The sequence below is a fragment of the Ranitomeya imitator genome, chromosome 2 (assembly GCF_032444005.1).
Source record: "Ranitomeya imitator isolate aRanImi1 chromosome 2, aRanImi1.pri, whole genome shotgun sequence".
NCBI lineage: Eukaryota > Metazoa > Chordata > Amphibia > Anura > Dendrobatidae > Ranitomeya > Ranitomeya imitator.
Window position 1 is genome coordinate 600,424,566 of NC_091283.1, and position 20,526 is coordinate 600,445,091.

Consider the following 20,526-nt stretch of genomic DNA (forward strand, 5'->3'; position numbering starts at 1 on the left):
GAATTTGATGGACTTGGAGTTTGCCAGGTGCTGTGGTTTTTTCTTGGAGCCCTTGCAGTATCCTATTCCATTGAGAGGAATTGATGCTACGCCTTTGGCCAAGAATAAGCCTCAGTACTGGACTCAATTGACCATGTGCATGGCTCCTGCACATCAGGAGGATATTCGCTTTTTGGTGTTGCATAATCTGCATGATGTGGTCGTTTTGGGGTTGCCATGGCTACAGGTCCATAATCCAGTTTTGGATTGGAAATCTATGTCTGTGTCCAGCTGGGGTTGTCAAGGGGTACATGGTGATGTTCCATTGTTGTCAATTTCGCCTTCCACTCCTTCTGAAGTCCCTGAATTTTTGTCGGATTATCGGGATGTATTTGATGAGCCGAAATCTAGTGCCCTACCTCCCCATAGGGATTTCGATTGTGCTATTAATTTGATTCCTGGTAGTAAGTTTCCTAAGGGCTGACTGTTCAATTTATCTGTGCCAGAGCACGCCGCTATGCGGAGTTATATAAAGGAATCCTTGGAGAAAGGTCATATTCGCCCGTCGTCATCACTGTTGGTAGCAGGGTTCTTTTTTGTGGCCAAGAAGGATGGTTCTTTGAGACCTTGTATTGATTACCGCCTTCTTAATAAGATCACAGTCAAATTTCAGTACCCTTTGCCACTGCTGTCTGATTTGTTTGCTCGGATTAAGGGGGCTAGTTGGTTCACCAAGATAGATCTTCGAGGGGCGTATAATCTTGTGCGTTTTAAACAGGGCGATGAATGGAAAACAGCATTTAATACGCCCGAGGGCCATTTTGAGTACCTGGTTATGCCATTCGGGCTTTCTAATGCTCCATCTGTATTTCAGTCCTTTATGCATAACATCTTCCGAGAGTACCTGGATAGATTCATGATTGTATACTTGGATGATATTTTGGTCTTTTCGGATGATTGGGAGTCTCATGTAAAACAGGTCAGAATGGTGTTCCAGGTCCTAAGTGCGAATTCCTTGTTTGTGAAGGGGTCAAAGTGTCTCTTTGGAGTTCAGAAGGTTTCATTTTTGGGTTTCATTTTTTCCCCTTCTACTATCGAGATGGACCCTGTTAAAGTTCAGGCCATTTATGATTGGACTCAGCCGACATCTGTGAAGAGCCTGCAGAAGTTCCTGGGCTTTGCTAATTTTTACCGTCACTTCATCGCTAATTTTTCTAGTGTTGCTAAACCGTTGACTGATTTGACCAAGAAAGGTGCTGATTTGGTCAATTGGTCCTCTGCGGCTGTAGAGGCTTTTCAGGAGTTGAAGCGTCGTTTTTCTTCTGCCCCTGTGTTGTGCCAGCCAGATGTTTCGCTTCCGTTTCAGGTCGAGGTTGATGCTTCTGAGATTGGAGCAGGGGCTGTTTTGTCGCAAAGAAGTTCTGATGGCTCGGTGATGAAACCATGTGCCTTCTTTTCTTGAAAGTTCTCGCCTGCTGAGCGCAATTATGATGTTGGCAATCGAGAGTTGTTGGCCATGAAGTGGTCATTCGAGGAGTGGCGACATTGGCTTGAAGGAGCCAAGCATCGCGTTGTGGTCTTGACGGATCACAAGAATTTGACTTATCTCGAGTCTGCCAAACGGTTGAATCCTAGACAGGCTCGATGGTCGCTGTTTTTCTCCTGTTTTGATTTTGTGGTTTCGTACCTTCCGAGCTCTAAGAATGTGAAGGCTGATGCCCTGTCAAGGAGTTTTGTGCCTGACTCTCCGGGTGTTCCTGAGCCGGCGGGTATTCTCAAAGAGGGGGTAGTTTTGTCTGCCATCTCCCCTGATTTGCAGTGGGTGCTGCAGAAGTTTCAGGCTGATAGACCTGACCATTGTCCAGCGGAGAAACTGTTTGTCCCTGATAGATGGACTAGTAGAGTTATCTCTGAGGTTCATTGTTCGGTGTTGGCTGGTCATCCTGGAATCTTTGGTACCAGAGATTTGGTGGCTAGATCCTTTTGGTGGCCTTCTTTGTCGCGGGATGTGCGTTCTTTTGTGCAGTCCTGTGGGACTTGTGCTCGGGCTAAGCCCTGCTGTTCTCGTGCCAGTGGGTTGCTTTTGCCATTGCCAGTCCCGAAGAGGCCCTGGATGCATATTTCCATGGATTTTATTTCAGATCTCCCTGTCTCTCAGAGGATGTCGGTCATTTGGGTGGTTTGTGATCGCTTCTCTAAGATGGTCCATTTGGTACCCTTGTCTAAATTGCCTTCTTCCTCTGATTTGGTGCCATTGTTTTTCCAGCATGTGGTTCGTTTGCATGGCATTCCGGAGAACATCATCTCGGACAGAGGTTCCCAGTTTGTTTCGAGGTTTTGGCGGTCCTTTTGTGCTAAGATGGGCATTGATTTGTCGTTTTCTTCGGCTTTCCATCCTCAGACAAATGGCCAAACCAAACGAACTAATCAGACTTTGGAAACATATCTGAGATGCTTTGTTTCTGCTGATCAGGATGATTGGGTGTCCTTCTTGCCTTTGGCCGAGTTCGCCCTTAATAATCGGGCCAGCTCGGCTACTTTGGTTTCGCCGTTTTTCTGTAATTCTGGTTTTCATCCTCGTTTCTCTTCAGGGAAGGTTGAGCCTTCGGACTGTCCTGGTGTGGATACTGTGGTGGATAGGTTGCAGCAGATTTGGACTCATGTGGTGGACAATTTGACATTGTCCCAGGAGAAGGCTCAACGTTCCGCTAACCGCCAGCGCTGTGTTGGTCCCCGACTTCGTGTTGGGGATTTGGTTTGGTTGTCATCTCGTTATGTTCCTATGAAGGTTTCCTCTCCTAAGTTTAAGCCTCGTTTCATTGGTCCGTATAAGATTTCTGAAGTTCTCAACCCTGTGTCATTTCGTTTGGCCCTTCCAGCTTCTTTTGCCATCCATAATGTGTTCCATAGGTCTTGTTGCGGAGATACGTGGCGCCTATGGTTCCCTCCGTTGATCCTCCTGCCCCGGTGTTGGTCGAGGGGGAGTTGGAGTATGTGGTGGAGAAGATTTTGGATTCTCGTATTTCGAGACGGAAACTCCAGTACCTGGTCAAGTGGAAGGGTTATGGTCAGGAAGATAATTCCTGGGTTTTTGCCTCTGATGTTCATGCTGCCGATCTAGTTCGTGCCTTTCATTTGGCTGGGGGCTCTGGTGAGGGTTCAGTGACCCCTCCTCAAGGGGGGTACTGTTGTGAATTCTGTTATCGAACTCCCTCCTGTGGTCATGAATGGTACTTCGGCGAGTTCCGTCCATGGACTCCCTCTGGTGGCTGTGAGTGGAGCTGCTGCTTCTGAGGTTCCTTCCACAGGTGATTTAGTTTATTCTTTGGCTGGCTGCTCTATTTAACTCCACTCAGATCATTACTCTATGCCAGCTGTCAATGTTCTTGTACTAGTTCAGTTCGGTCTTGGATCTTTCTGGTGACCTGTCTACTCCAGCAGAAGCTAAGTCCCTGCTAGTTTATTATTTGTTCATTGTTTTCTTGTCCAGCTTGCTATCATGATTTTGCCTTGCTAGCTGGAAGCTCTGGGATGCAGAGTGGCACCTCCGCACCGTGAGTCGGTGCGGAGGTCTTTTTGCACACTCTGCGTGGTCTTTTTGTAGTTTTTTGTGCTGACCGCAAAGTTACCTTTCCTATCCTCAGTCTGTTTAGTTAGTCTGGCCTCCCTTTGCTGAAACCTGTTTCATTTCTGTGTTTGTGACTTTCATCTTAACTCACAGTCAATATATGTGGGGGGCTTCCTTTACCTTTGGGGAATTTCTCTGAGGCAAGGTAGGCTTTATTTTCTATCTCTAGGGCTAGTTAGCTCTTAGGCTGTGAAGAGGCGTCTAGGCCTGTTAGGTACGCTCCACGGCTATTTCTAGTGTGTGTGATAGGATTAGGGATTGTGGTCAGCAGAGCTCCCACTTCCCAGAGCTTGTTCTGTGTTAGCTTACCCATCAGGTCGTTCCGGGTGCTCCTAACCACCAGGTCCATAACAGTGGGCTGTGCTTTATACTATGTGGCTGTGCTATATACTACATGGCTGTGCAATATACTATGTGGCTGTGCTATATACTACGTGGCTGTGCTATATAGTACGTGGGCTGTGCTATATACTACATGGGTTGTTATATACTGCGTGGGCTGTGCTATATACTACATTGCTGTGCAATATACTACGTGGCTGTGCTATATACTACGTGGGCTGTGTTATATGCTACGTGGGCTGTGAGACTCTTTCGCCCGGGGCCCTCAAAAACCTGGAGCTGGCCCTGGTTTCACTGATTGGTTGTGACCGGCCTGCCACGAACAATCAGCGACAGATGCAGTCCTGCCGCGAACTGGCGCAGGATTTCAACCACACTTCGCTAATTGGTTGCGCCAGGGCAGCCAAATCCTGTGTTTTTTTTAATAATTGCATTATTCTGAAACCTTCATAAATATTATAAGTTCATGCTAAAGACATACAATTCTGCCCTTCACCTCTCCAAACAAACCTACTTCAACACCCTCATCACCTCCCTGTCCAATAACCCTAAACGTCTCTTTGACACGTTCCAGTCCCTACTCAACCCAAGAGAGCAGGCCCCAACCACGGATCTCCGTGCTGACGATCTGGCCAATTACTTCAAAGAAAAAATTGACCACATTCGACAGGAAATCATCTCCCAATCTCTTCATACCATGCACTGTCCTCCCTCCCCCACTGCATCTAGTTCACTCTCTGACTTTGAAGCAGTTACAGAAGAAGAAGTAAGCAGGCTCCTTGCATCTTCTCGCCCGACCACTTGCACCAGTGACCCCATTCCGTCACATCTCCTCCAGTCCCTTTCCCCGGCTATCACCTCTCACCTAACAAAAATATTCAACCTTTCCCTCACTTCCGGTATTTTTCCCTCCTCATTTAAGCATGCCATCATACATCCATTACTTAAAAAACCATCCCTCGATCAAAACTGTGCCGCTAATTATAGACCTGTCTCTAATCTTCCCTTCATCTCTAAACTCCTCGAACGCCTGGTCCACTCCCGTCTTACCCGCTATCTCTCAGATAACTCTCTTCTCGACCCTCTTCAATCTGGCTTCCGCTCTTTACACTCTACTGAAACTGCCCTCATTAAAGTCTCTAATGACCTACTAACAGCTAAATCTAATGGTCACTACTCCATGCTAATTTTCTTGGATCTCTCTGCAGCATTCGACACTGTGGATCATCAGCTCCTCCTCACTATGCTCCGCTCCATCGGCCTCAAGGACACCGTTCTCTCCTGGTTCTCCTCCTATCTCTCTGACCGATCCTTCACTGTATGTTTTGCTGGTTCCTCCTCCTCTCACCTTCCCCTTACTGTTGGGGTTCCTCAAGGATCAGTCCTAGGCCCCCTACTCTTCTCGTTGTATACTGCCCCTATTGGACAAACAATCAGTAGATTTGGTTTCCAGTACCATCTCTATGCTGACGACACCCAATTATACACTTCTGCTCCCGATATCACACCGACCTTTTTAGAAAACACCAGTGATTGTCTTACCGCTGTCTCTAACATCATGTCCTCCCTCTATCTGAAACTAAACCTGTCAAAAACGGAACTCCTCGTGTTCTCTCCCTCTACTAACCTACCTTTGCCTGACATTGCCATCTCCGTGTGCGGTTCCACCATTACTCCAAAGCAACATGCCCGCTGCCTTGGGGTCATCCTTGATTCTGACCTTTCATTCACCTCCTACATCCGATCACTGGCTCGCTCTTCTTACCTGCATCTCAAAAACATTTCTAGAATTCGCCCTTTTCTTAATTTCGACTCTGCAAAAACTCTGACTGTTTCACTTATTCATTCTCGTCTGGACTATTGTAACTCTCTACTAATCGGTCTCCCTCTTGCAAAACTCTCCCCGCTCCAATCTGTCCTGAATGCTGCAGCCAGGATCATATTCCTCACCAACCGTTACACCGATGCCTCTACCCTGTGCCAGTCATTACACTGGCTACCCATCCACTCCAGAATCCAGTACAAAACTACTACCCTCATCCACAAAGCACTCCATGGCTCAGCACCACCCTACATCTCCTCCCTGGTATCAGTCTACCACCCTACCCGTGCCCACCGCTCCGCTAATGACCTCAGGTTAGCATCCTCAATAATCAGAACCTCCCACTCCCGTCTCCAAGACTTTACACGTGCTGCGCCGATTCTTTGGAATGCACTACCTAGGTTAATACGATTAATCCCCAATCCCCACAGTTTTAAGCGTGCCCTAAAAACTCATTTGTTCAGACTGGCCTACCGCCTCAATGCATTAACCTAACGATCCCTGTGTGGCCTATTTATAATAATAAAAAAAAAAAAAGGTTCCTCGCACCATGTTCTCATACACTTTATGCAGTATTAGCCCTCTGTGTCTGTACTGCTACATACTTAGGCAGGTAACTGGTTCATGCAGCTTTACATGAACACCTGAGCCTTACACTATAGCTGGTCCGAATAACTAAAGCAATTGTTACCATCCACCTCTCGTGTCTCCCCTTTTCCCCATAGTTTGTAAGCTTGCGAGCAGGGCCCTCACTCCTCCTGGTATCTGTTTTGAACTGTATTTCTGTTATGCTGTAATGTCTATTGTCTGTACAAGTCCCCTCTATAATTTGTAAAGCGCTGCGGAATATGTTGGCGCTATATAAATAAAATTATTATTATTATTATTATTAAATAAACTACATAAATATTCTAGTATGCCCGATGTGTTACAATCGGGCCTCCATCTAGTCTAAAAATAAGAACCAGAAAATCACATTGTATGATTTTCACATAATTAATTTGTATTTTATTGCATGAAATAAGTATTTGATACAAAACCAGAATTTAATATTTGGTACAGAAACCTGTGTTTGCGATTACAGACGTCAGACGTTTCCTGTAGTTCCTCTGACTTTGTAAGTCCTATGGATGACGGCAACCTAACGTAAATGCAGCCCAAATGTTCTGTTTTGGAAGTTCTCTTTACGTCCATGCCTTACCATCCCATTTTGTTCAGGAAATCACGTCCTACCTCTCCTGCAACAAGTACTTAGTGGTCATATATGTATACGCTAGGTGGGTAATGTTTTTACATTTTTGGAAACCTTTGCACATTGTGCAATGGTGAAACTTGTACTCCCTATCTCTACCTATTCTAATACCTGGAAAATGTATTGTGAGGTCCACATCACAGTCTCTTTCAGTGTGTATGATACAGACCCCTTGGGTAATTTTGGGAAAAATTTGCACATTGTGCAATGGTGAAAATTGTACTCTCAATCTCTATATATTCTATTATTATATTTTTGTATCTGGGAGTCTGATGTTGATTCTTGTATCTGCACTTGGACATTGTGGAACATCAATACATTGACCCCTTCCCGACCTTTGACGCATACGCTGCGTCATGAAAGTCGGTGCCATTCCGACCCATGACGCAGCATATGCGTCATGGAAAGATCGCGTCCCTGCAGGCCGGGTGAAAGGGTTAACTCCCATTTCACCCGATCTGCAGGGACAGGGGGAGTGGTAGTTTAGCCCAGGGGGGGTGGCTTCACCCCTCGTGGCTACGATCGCTCTGATTGGCTGTTGAAAGTGAAACTGCCAATCAGAGCGATTTGTAATATTTCACCTAAAAAACTGGTGAAATATTACAATCCAGCCATGGCCGATGCTGCAATATCATCGGCCATGGCTGGAAACACTTATGTGCACCCACCCCACCCCTCCGATCGCCCCCCCAGCCCCCCGATCTGTGGTCCGCTCCCCTCCGTCCTGTGCTCCGCTCCCCCGTCCTCCTGTCCGCTTCCCCCGTGCACCAATCACACCCCCCGCGCTCCAATCAAACCCCCCCGCACTCCGATCCCCCCCCGCACACAACGACCCCCCCCCGTGCTCCGATCCACCCCCCCGCACAGCGATCCCTCACCCCGTGCTCCAATCCTCCCCCGTGCTCCAATCCTCCCTCCCGTGTTCCGATCCACCCCCCCCCATGCTCCGATCCACCCCCCCGTGCTCCGACGCCCCCCCCGTGCCCTGATCTCCCCCCCCTTATACTTACCTAGCCGCCCGAGGTCCGTCCGTCTTCTTTCCTGGGCGCCGCCATCTTCCAAAATGGCGGGCGCATGTGCAGTGCGCCCGCCGAATCTGCCGGCCGGCAGATTCGTTCCAGAGTGAATTTTGATCACTGAGATATAACCATCTCAGTGATCAAAATAAAAAAAATAGTAAATGACCCCCCCCTTTGTCACCCCCATAGATAGGGACAATAAAAAAAAATAAAGAATTTTTTTTTTTTTCACTAAGGTTGGGGTAAGAACTAGGGTTAGGGTTAGGGGTAGGGTTAGGGGTAGGGTTAGGGTTAGGGTTAGGGGTAGGGTTAGGGGTAGGGTTAGGGGTAGGGTTAGGGCTAGGGTTAGGGTTAGGGGTAGGGTTAGGGGTAGGGTTAGGGTTAGGGCTAGGGTTAGGGTTTCGGTATGTGCACACGTATTCTGGTCCTATGCGGATTTTTCCGCAGCGGATTTGAAAAATCCACAGTGCTAAACCGCTGCCGATTTATCGTGGATTTACCGCGGTTTTTCTGCGCATTTCACTGCGGTTTTACAACTGCGATTTTCTATTGGAGCAGTTGTAAAACCGCTGCGGAATCCGCAGAAAGAAGTGACATGCTGCGGAATGTAAACCGCTGCGTTTCCGTGCAGTTTTTCCGCAGCATGTGTACAGCGATTTTTGGTTCCCATAGGTTCACATTGAACTGTAAACTCATGGGAAACTGCTGCGGATCCGCAGCATTTTCTGCAGCGTGTGCACATACCTTTAGAATTAGGCTATGTGCACACGGTGCGGATTTGGCTGAGGATCCGCAGCAGTGTTCCATCAGGTTTACAGTACCATGTAAACATATGGAAAACCAAATCCGCTGTGCCCATGGTGCAGAAAATACCGCGCGGGAACGCTGCATTGTATTTTCCGCAGCATGCCAATTCTTTGTGCGGATTCCACAGCGTTTTACACCTGTTCCTCAATAGGAATCCACAGGTGAAATCCACACAAAAAACACTGGAAATCCACGGTAAATCCACAGGTAAAACGCAGTGCCTTTTACCCGCGGATTTTTCAAAAATGGTGCTGAAAAATCTCATACGAATCCGCAACGTTGGCACATAGCCTTAGGGTTGGGTTGGAATTAGGGTTGTGGTTAGGGTTAGGGGTGTGTTGGGGTTAGGGTTGTGGTTAGGGGTGTGTTGGGGTTAGGGTTGTGATTAGGGTTACGGCTACAGTTGGGATAAGGGTTAGGGGTGTGTTGGAGGTAGAATTGAGGGGTTTCCACTGTTTAGGCACTTCAGGGGGTCTCCAAACGCAACATGGCGCCACCATTGATTCCAGCCAATCTTGTATTCAAAAATTCAAATGGTGCTCCCTCACTTCCGAACCCCGACGTGTGCCCAAACAGTGGTTTACCCCCACATATGGGGTACCAGCATACTCAGGACAAACTGCGCAACAATTACTGGGGTCCAATTTCTCCTGTTACCCTTGAGAAAATAAAAAATTGCTTGCTAAAACATCATTTTTGAGGAAAGAAAAATGATTTTTTATTTTCACGGCTCTGCGTTGTAAACGTCTGTGAAGCACTTGGGGGTTCAAAGTGCTCACCACATATCTAGATAAGTTCCTTGGGGGGTCTAGTTTCCAAAATGGGGTCACTTGTGGGGGGTTTCTACTGTTTAGGCACACCAGGGGCTCTGCAAACGCAACGTGACGCCCGCAGACCATTCCATCAAAGTCTGCATTTCAAAAGTCACTACTTCCCTTCTGAGCCCCCACATGTGCCCAAACAGTGGTTTACCCCCACACATGGGGTATCAGCGTACTCAGGAGAAACTGGACAACAACTTTTGTGGTCCAATTTCTCCAGTAACCCTTGGGAAAATAAAAAATTCTGGGCTAAAAAATTATTTTTGAGGAAAGAAAACGTATTTATTATTTTCACTGCTCTGTGTTATGAACTTCTGTGAAGCACTTGGGGGTTCAAAGTGCTCACCTCACATCTAGATAAGTTCCTTTCGGGGTCTAGTTTCCAAAATGGGGACACTTGTGGGGGGTTTCTACTGTTTAGCCACATCAGGGGCTCTGCAAACGCAACGTGACGCCCACAGAGCATTCCATCAAAGTCTGCATTTCAAAACGTCACTACTTCACTTCCGAGCCCCAGCATGTGCCTAAACAGTGGTTTACCCCCACATATGGGGTATCAGCGTACTCAGGAGAAACTGGACAACAACATTTGTGGTCCAATTTCTCCTATTACCATTGGCAAAATAGGAAATTCCAGGCTAAAAAATCATTTTTGAGAAAAGAAAAAATATTTTTTATTTTCATGGCTCTGCATTATAAACTTCTGTGAAGCACCTGGGGGTTTAAAGTGCTCAGTATGCATCTAGATAAGTTCCTTGGGGGGTCTAGTTTCCAAAATGGGGTCACTTGTGGGGGAGCTCCATTGCATAGGCACACAGGGGCTCTCCAAATGCGACATGGTGTCCGCTAACAATTGGAGCTAATTTTCCATTCAAAAAGTTAAAAGGCGCGCCTTCCCTTCCGAGCCCTGCCGTGTGCCCAAACAGTGGTTTACCCCCACATATGAGGTATCAGCGTACTCGGGAGAAATTGCTCAACAAATTTTAGGATCCATTTTATCCTATTGCCCATGTGAAAATGAAAAAATTGAGGCGAAAATAAATTTTTTGTGAAAAAAAAGTACTTTTTCATTTTTACGAATCAATTTGTGAAGCACCTGAGGGTTTAAAGTGCTCACTAGGCATCTAGATAAGTTCCTTGGGGGGTCCAGTTTCCAAAATGGGATCACTTGTGGGGGAGCTCCAATGTTTAAGCACACAGGGTCTCTCCAAACGCGACATGGTGTCCGCTAACGATGGAGATAATTTTTCATTCAAAAAGTCAAATGGCGCTCCTTCCCTTCCGAGCCTTACCATGTGCCCAAACAGTGGTTTACCCCCACATGTGAAGTATCGGTGTACTCAGGAGAAATTACCAAACAAATTTTAGGATCCATTTTATCCTGTTGTCCATGTGAAAATGAAAAAATTGAGGCTAAAAGAATTTTTTTGTGAAAAAAAAGTACTTTTTCATTTTTACGGATCAATTTGTGAAGCACCTGGGGGTTTAAAGGGCTCACTATGCATCTAGATAAGTTCCTTGGGGCGTCTAGTTTCCAAAATGGGGTCACTTGTGGGGGAGCTCCAATTTTTAGGCACACGGGGGCTCTCCAAATGTGACATGGTGTCCGCTAAAGAGTGCAGCCAATTTTTCATTCAAAAAGTCAAATGGCGCTCCTTCCCTTCCAAGCCCTGCCGTGCGCCCAAACAGTGGTTCACCCCCACATATGAGGTATCAGCGTACTCAGGACAAATTGGACAACAACTTACGTGGTTCAGTTTCTCCTTTTACCATTGGGAAAATAAAAAAATTGTTGCTGAAAAATCATTTTTGTGACTAAAAAGTTAAATGTTCATTTTTTCCTTCCATGTTGCTTCTGCTGCTGTGAAGCACCTGAAGGGTTAATAAACTTCTTGAATGTGGTTTTGTGCACCTTGAGGGGTGCAGTTTTTAGAATGGTGTCACTTTTGGGTATTTTCAGCCATATAGACCCCTCAAACTGACTTCAAATGTGAGGTGGTCCCTAAAAAAAATGGTTTTGTAAATTTCGTTGTAAAAATGAGAAATCGCTGGTCAAATTTTAACCCTTATAACTTCCTAGCAAAAAAAAATTTTGTTTCCAAAATTGTGCTGATGTAAAGTAGACGTGTGGGAAATGTTATTTATTAACTATTTTGTGTCACATAACTCTCTGGTTTAACAGAATAAAAATTCAAAATGTGAAAATTGCGAAATTTTCAAAATTTTCGCCAAATTTCCGTTTTTATCACAAATAAACACAGAATTTATTGACCTAAATTTACCACTAACATGAAGCCCAATATGTCACGAAAAAACAATCTCAGAACCGCTAGGATCCATTGAAGCGTTCCTGAGTTATTACCTCATGAAGGGACACTGGTCAGAATTGCAAAAAACGGCAAGGTCTTTAAGGTCAAAATAGGCTGGGTCATGAAGGGGTTAATATGCTCCACACACTTTTTCAGGTTTCAGCCTAACACAGAATAATATGAGAAATTAAACATGCTCTATATATGCTGCTAGTTTGAAAATCTTACCCACACATCCCTTTATAAAGAAAAATTCTAGAAAATAACCTCTCTTAGCATATGCCGTATACTTCTCACATACGCAGCACCACAGTAGGTCGGAGGAATGCCTGGGTACAAAATCTGTGTATGAGGGTGAAACCACTGGCCCTTCCCCTGTGTTACGGCATTCCCAATCTGCTGTCCAGGAAGAAGGCGCTGATAGCTCCTGTCCACAACCTGCAGTTGCACAGACACAACAGTCAGCAACCATGTCCAGTTCATTGTCCCAGTGCAGCGTTCAGTTGTCCCTTGTCAGCATATATGTCTGTTAACAAATTGTTAATTAGATGGATGTTAGGGTTGGCGGAACGCACTGAATATATATATATATATAAGACAGTAGGTGCGTTCACAACCCGGGGTCCACCGTGCAGGAGAGAAACCTGCTGCTAATAACTGGCAGTACTATATGGTGGTATAAGTGAACTCTGTTACTTCACAAATTCACTACGAAAAGAGAAAGCCGTGCCCTGTTAACCTCACAGGAGATCTCAGCTACCTAATAGAGCAAACAGTGGTCATGCAGTCAGAATAGCACACAAGCAACTCCTATCCAGTGGAGCCTTAATTCTAATGGCTATACCCCAGCCCTGAATCCACATACACAAAACTCCTCACCGGAGGTGTCGGTATTCTAGGGGCTTATTTCAGCCAAACCCTGAACACATACAACCTTGACCACACTGGCGCTGAGCTCATAATATAGGTTTGATACTAGCACATGGCCGTGCGGCCATGCAAACCTTTTATAGTTTTAGCACTCAAGGACCTTCCTAGTGGTCCAACAGGAACCGCTTCAGGACCTGCGCATGTGATCCCCGACCTCCAATGGGAGGTCGTCCCGTGGGCATGCCCAGTATGGGAAAAGCAGGACTTAGTCCCAGACAGATCTGCTCGCTGCTGATCAGCACTGGCTACAAAGGCAGAGACTGGAAGAACCGTAGTAACCAGACGCCCAGTATCAGCCTGAGATAGCTGGTGGGACCGACGTCTCCGCTGAGCAGGCTCCACTGTGGCTGGAGAAGAATGTGAGACCGCAGCGGGGATGGTTCGAGATTCCCCCTGTGCAGAGGCGGGAACTCGACACTTAAAATTACCCCCCCTCCTAGGGCCCCCCTCCTTGGACCTCGCTACACTCAAAGGCAGCAATGAGCTGCGGAGCTCGAATGTGCTCTGCAGGCTCCCAGGACCTGTCCTCTGGGCTATAACCCTTCCAGTCCACCAAATAAAAAATTTTGCCACGTACCACCTTGCACCCCAAAATAGTGTTCACCTCGTAATCGCCCCTAGACGAACCCGATGTCCCGGCAGATGACTCGGAAAACTGGGACATGTATACGGGCTTTAAGAGGGACACATGAAAGGTGTCGGTGATACCTAGGCATGGAGGAAGGGCCAGACGGTAGACCACAGGGTTAACCTATTTGAGGACCTTGAAGGGACCCAAGTAGCGAGGTGCAAACTTAGTGGACTCAACTCACAGCCTGATGTTACGGGCAGAGAGCCACACTAAGTCGTGAGGAGCAACGGTCGGAGCAGGGCGCCGATGTGCATCGATGGAGGACCTCATTCTCTCCTTGGAGGCCTGGATGGCATCCTGAGTGCAGTCCCAAATGTCCCGTGCCTCCACAGCCCAGTCTGCCACCCTGGAGTCGGCGGAAGACACGAGCATAGGCACAGGAACCCGCTGATGCTGGCCGTAATTAAGGAGGAAAGGAGTCTGACTTGTGGAGTCAGCTATGGTGTTGTTAAGCGCAAACGCCGCCCACAGTAGCAAGGATGCCCAGTCATCCTCCTGGCAGAAACAAAATGTAGATATGTGACCAGGGTCTGGTTGGCCATCTCTACCAACCCATTCATCTCGGGATGATATGCTGAGGAGAGATTCAACTCAATGCTGAGTAGACAACAAAGCTCTCCAGAATCGAGACGCAAACTGGGGACCCCGATCACTGACAATTTTGTCTGGTAGGTGAAAGATATGTTTGATAAACAACGCCGCCAGAGCCCATGCAGATGGTAGCCGTTGAAGAGGCACCAAGTGCACCATTTTGAAAAAATGGTTGGTGATCACCCAAATAAATGGTGCAGCTACGAGACATGGGTAAGCCCACCACAAAATCCAACCCGACCATCTCCCAGGGCCTGTCCGCCACCGGCAGGGGGTGAAGCCACCCAGCTGGCCGTTGATGAGGAGACTTGTTCTAGTCGCAGGAGACACACGCCCGAACATAGTCTGCGACGTCCCGGGCCATATGCGGCCGCCAGTATGTCCTCGCCAGTAGCTCAGATGTCCTTTTGGTCCCAAAATGTCCACCCACCCTGGACGAGTGAGCCCAAGAGAGAACTTCTGGATGCAAACTTGATGGTACAAAAGTCTTGCCCGGAGGCACAGACTCTAGCGAAACCGGGGCCACAGTTCTCAGGCTCTTGGAAGGAACAATAAGCCGAGGCTCCTCTTCCTCCTCCTCAGATGATACAATGGAGCGAGAGAGAGCGTTGGCACAAATAATCTTCTCCCCGGAAAGAAAATGGAGGAAATGGAACCTGGAGAAGACGAAGGACCATCTGGCCTGGTGAGAATTTAACCGCTGGGCTGTCTGTAAATAGACCAAATTCTTGTGTTTTGTGAATAATTGGAAGGGAAAGCGAGCCCCCTCCAAAAGATGTCTCCACTCTGAGAAGGCCAACTTTATTGCTAGCAACTCCCTGTCCCCGATGGAATAATTCCTCTCCGCTGGTGTGAAGGTCTTGTAAAAGAAGAAGCAAGGATGCTTCCGACCTTGAGCATCCTTTTGGAAGAGGACTGCTCCAGCACCAACGGATGAGGCATCCACCTCCATTATAAATGGCTTATCTATATCGGGGCGATGTAGGATGGGAGCACTAGCAAAATGAGATTTAATAGAAGTGAAGGCCTTGGAGACCTCCTCAGACCACAATTTGGGATTTGCTCCCTTCTTGGTGAGGGCTACCAAGGGAGCTACCAAAGTTGAGAAGTGAGGGATGAACTGGCGATAATAGTTAACCCCATAAAGCGCTGCACCGCTTTAAGAGAATGAGGTTCTTGCAAGTCCATCAAAGCCTGTAGTTTGGCAGGATCCATAGCCAATCCCTGGATGGAGATGATATAGCCCAGGAAAGGTAAGGACTCCTGCTCAAACACACATTTCTCCAACTTGGCGTAGAGGGAATTTGTTCGTAAGAGGTCGAAGACTCTGCAAACATTTCTCCGGTGGGAGTCAATATCTGGAGAGTAGATGAGAATATCATCCAGATAGACTACAACCGAGGTGGAGAGTATATTCTGGAAGATATCGTTTACAAAGTCGTGGAAAACGGCTGGGGCATTACAGAGCCCAAAGGGCATAACTAGATATTCACAGTGCCCATCACTGGTGTTAATAGCCGTCTCTTCCATTCGTCCCCCTCACGGATGCGAATCAGGTTGTAAGCACCTCGCAGATCTAGTTTGGTAAATTCCCTTGCTCCCCGAAGCCTATCAAAAAGCTCAGATGTCAGGGGCAGGGGATACTCATTCTGAACGGTGATGGCGTTAAGACCCCTGTAATCTATGCATGGACGTAGTTCCCCGTTCTTCTTCTGCATGAAGAAGAAACCAGCCCCTGCAGGTGACACTGACTTTCTAATGAATCCTCTTGCCAGATTTTCCTGGATGTACTGTGACATTGCCTCCATCTCTGGGAGAGATAATGGATAGACTCGACCCCGGGGAGGCTCAGCACCAGGCAAGAGGTCTATAGGACAGTCATAGGGGCGATGAGGCAGAAGGGTCTCCGCAGCCCTTTTAGAGAACACGTCCGCATAGGGCCAGTATTGTTTGGGGAGAGAGGATAGATCTGCGGGTACTTCAGTAGTAGCAACCTGAACGTTTTCCCTCTGACATCTACCCCCACAAGATTCACCCAATCCCAAAATTCTGCCTGTGGACCACTCAATATAACTCGTACGGTTACTGGTTGAGCTAGCATTACCAGGGGTATTGCGTGACGTTGGGCGAAGGCAGAAGACATAAAATTGCCCTCCGCCCCAGAATCCACACAGAGCTCTACTGAGTGAGTGAATGAGCCTATTGTAATTGTCCCCTTAAAGGACAATTTGGAGGCAAACGTCGCCGTGTCTAGTGTACCTCCACCTACTACCACTAGACGCTGACGTTTCCTCGTCCACTGGTAATATCTGGTGGCAAGATGTCCTGACTGCTGGCAAACATGACAGACCTTGAGTGCACGAGCGGTTCGGGACTTAGATCCCGCTCGTGACACTTCTGTGGCCTCATGTGACTCGGGGTCCAGCAGGGACGAACTGGGGTGCCTAGGGCCCACCAGGGGAATTAACTCTAGAGGCCCACTCTACAGCTTCCATAAACTTTTTTTATATAATACACAGACTGGGATGTTAATCTTATTTGCAATATTCCTCACATAGACACACAGAAATACAGAAGCACATACACACACACACACACACACACACACACGAAGACATGCATTAATAGACAAATACACTTGCAGATTGCACACACAAATGTGGACACACACATATACACACAGGCAAGCTCACTTGTGCACGCAAAAGTGCATACGTAAACACGCAGTCATGCTCATACACAGATACGCACACAGAAATTCATGCTCAGACAAATACACACACATGTAGGGAGGCATGCACACACACGTGAAGACACATATACACAGAAATGCGCACATAGACTTGATACATACAAGCACACCCAGGAAGACACACAAACACACACAGGCACTCAATGACATACACACACAGAAATGCATATGTAAACACAGACACATGCATGCAGACACACATACGTAGACATACGCACACACACATATACAGGCATACACATACAAGTATATATATACACATATACCATGCAGACATACATATACAGGCATACACATACAAGCATATATACACATGCAAGCATAGATACACCTACCATGCATACATACACAAACAGACATACACATGCAAGCATATATACACATATACACATACTATGCTTACATACACATACAGGCATACACAAATATATACCATGCATACATACAGGCATACATACATACACCATGCATACATACACATACAGGCATACATACATATACAAACACTAGAGGACCATAAAAACTAATAAATACATACGTAGATCTCACAAAAAAGAAGACTAAAACCGTGTTAGGATAAGAATAAAACTAAAACTAAAAACAACACCATATGCAACTGGGAGAGCAACCTATTACCGCCAAATGTATAAAAAATAAATAATAAACACTATAGTGTCACTACCTGCCAGAGTCGTCCAGGGAGGATAAGGATAGATGCAATATAGTAGGTTGAAGTATCCCAGTGTGGTGTAGAGAAAAGTCCGTGCCAAATGTGACGTCACATTAGGTCCTGCGCCTGCAGCACACCTAACGGCTCTGTATAGCAGCGTGGACACGCCACATTGAATGCTGGCTAGCGCTGCCACCGGCCGGGGCAGTGTCTACCACCTTGATCCGTACCGGACTATTTGCGATACTCTTTTCACCTGGCCTCCTCCGGGTATTGCTAGTATCTAAGGATATCGGAACGAGCCGCTCCACCGCTTCCTGCATAGTGGCCATTTGGCACGGACTTTTCTCTACACCACACTGGGATACTTCAACCTACTATATTGCATCTATCCTTATCCTCCCTGGACGACTCTGGCAGGTAGTGACACTATAGTGTTTATTATTTATTTTTTATACATTTGGCGGTAATAGGTTGCTCTCCCAGTTGCATATGGTGTTGTTTTTAGTTTTAGTTTTATTCTTATCCTAACACGGTTTTAGTCTTCTTTTTTGTGAGATCTACGTATGTATTTATTAGTTTTTATGGTCCTCTAGTGTTTGTTTTTTCCAGCGCAGATATTCTCTTTCTCTTTTTTAGATTTATCTATGTTTTTGCGGGTGGGTGGTTCCGCTACTATATCTGCTGCAGGTTTTTTCCGAGTGTGAGCGCTACAGGTGCCTTTTTTGTTTTGATTATTATCACCTTTATACCACCTATACCAAGTAGCAGCACCACACGCATTCACCATGAGAGATCTGGTTTTAGATAGAAATAAGCGGATTTCTACCATTCAAAAGTTTTTTAGGCAAACCCAGGTGGATCCCTCTGATATTTCCAATCATGAAGATGCCACATTGGCGATTGAAAACTTAAAAGACCTTGAACATTATTTGATCAAAGAAATGAGGGATCTCTGGGAAATCGCCACATTAGAAAGATACTTGTCTTTTAATTGTATTCCTAAAGGTCTTAGAGTGCATAAATCTATCTCAGGGGATATAGGGGATCCGGACACGGTAAAAGAATGGGAGGATATGTTTCAAGAATTCTCCATCAAGACAGTTGCTTTTATTATTGACAAAAGAAAGCAACATCTGGCGGGATTGAAACTAAATATCTCCAAATTATTTAATGAGATTAAACCATTTGAAAACCATCCGGAAGTTATAAAATTATCAAAGAATATCAGGATCAGGATCCTTGCTAAAGAAAAAGAAATCCTGGATAAAAAACAATCTAAATTTGGGAGGGATATGGTCCCTGATTGGACCATACCTCCTCCATTTGGTTCATCCCCCTATAATCCGAATATTGAGAATTCTAATGTGAACAGATTAGGAGGTACACACAACCAGATGAACACAAACCAATTTATAACATTAGATGAAACACTAAATAGCACGGCTATGGGAGAACAGTTTTCCATACACCTTACAGATGAGGAGGAAGGTAGGGACCATTTAGGTGCTTCCAACATAATGGGAGCCAGTATAATTTCAGACAAATCATGGCCCTCCGTTCATGAAACTTCAGTATATACTCCCATATCATCTCATGCCTTTCAGAATAGATTTCAGGTCCTAGAGAATGAGGATGATCTTCCATCTATGAACGAAGGCACCATACAGAACCTTACTAGTCTGAATAATTCTCCTACTGTATCAGGCCTCAATAAAGTTCCTAGAAAGTCTTTAAACAAAACGGCTAAATCTACAGGTTTAACCAATCCCACTGTACAAACTGTACAAAAAAATAAATACAAACATCATCCTTTTTTCCAGGTTGGTCAAAAAAGACTAGAAAGAGGGGCTGTAGGGGCGGGAAACTTGCCCAAAAAAAGAGGAAGCAAAGTACTAAAAAAGAAATAGATGGAGGGGAAGAACATCAACAACAAAAAATATTTAATCTGAGTAACCATGAATTGGATGCGAAGGAAATATCTATACTAAACAAAGGTCTTAAATATGCCCCTACTGTCAAATTTGACAAATTCCAGGCCTTTGTGGGTATAAAATTATTTATGAAACGACTAGCTGTTAAAAAATATTTTCTAAAAAACAAAGTCACCACAGCTAATGACTCTCTCGTCCAGATGGACTCTTTTGTACATACCACCTTGAGGGCTAAATCCAACTTTAATCCAATTCAGGAGTATTCCGAATCATTTGAGGCCTTTCAAAAGAATGTTATAAGGGATATCAGAAAAATTCCCGATAAACGTTGTACTAAATTCAGAAACAACCTAACACATGCGGACCAACAGGCCATTAAACAAATTCAAACCAATAAGGCTATAACTATCAGACCAGCCGATAAAGGTGGTGGTATAGTTATACTAAATACGGAGGATTATATAAAAGAGTGTCTGAGGTTGCTAGGAGACCAACAAACCTATAGTCTCCTAGCCCATGACCCATCTGATACATATATTCGGGAAATGGTGGGTCTAATCAAAAAGGGATATGATCAAGGGATCCTCACAAAAAAGAATTTGATTTTATTAACATTAAACATCCTAAAATAGCCCATTTCTACTACCTCCCTAAAATTCACAAAGATCCAGTTAATCCCCCGGGAAGGCCCATCATATCGGGGGTAGACTGTCTAACGGCTAACCTATCTAAATATATAGACTGTCATCTTCAAAAACTGGTCCCCGAACTTCCCTCCTACTTAAAAGACAGTACTCATATTCTTAGAATATTACAAAACATAGAATGGGAGGATCATTTTATTATAGGCACACTTGATATCACCTCACTCTATACCATCATACAGCACGATAAAGGTTGTGAAGCGGTGGAATTATTTTTAAAAAAAGCAGGCCTACTTCCAGAAAGTCAAATTCAGTTTATTTTAGATTGTATGCGTTTTATTTTATCTCACAATTATTTTAAATATAATGCGCACTACTACTCCCAGCAATGGGGT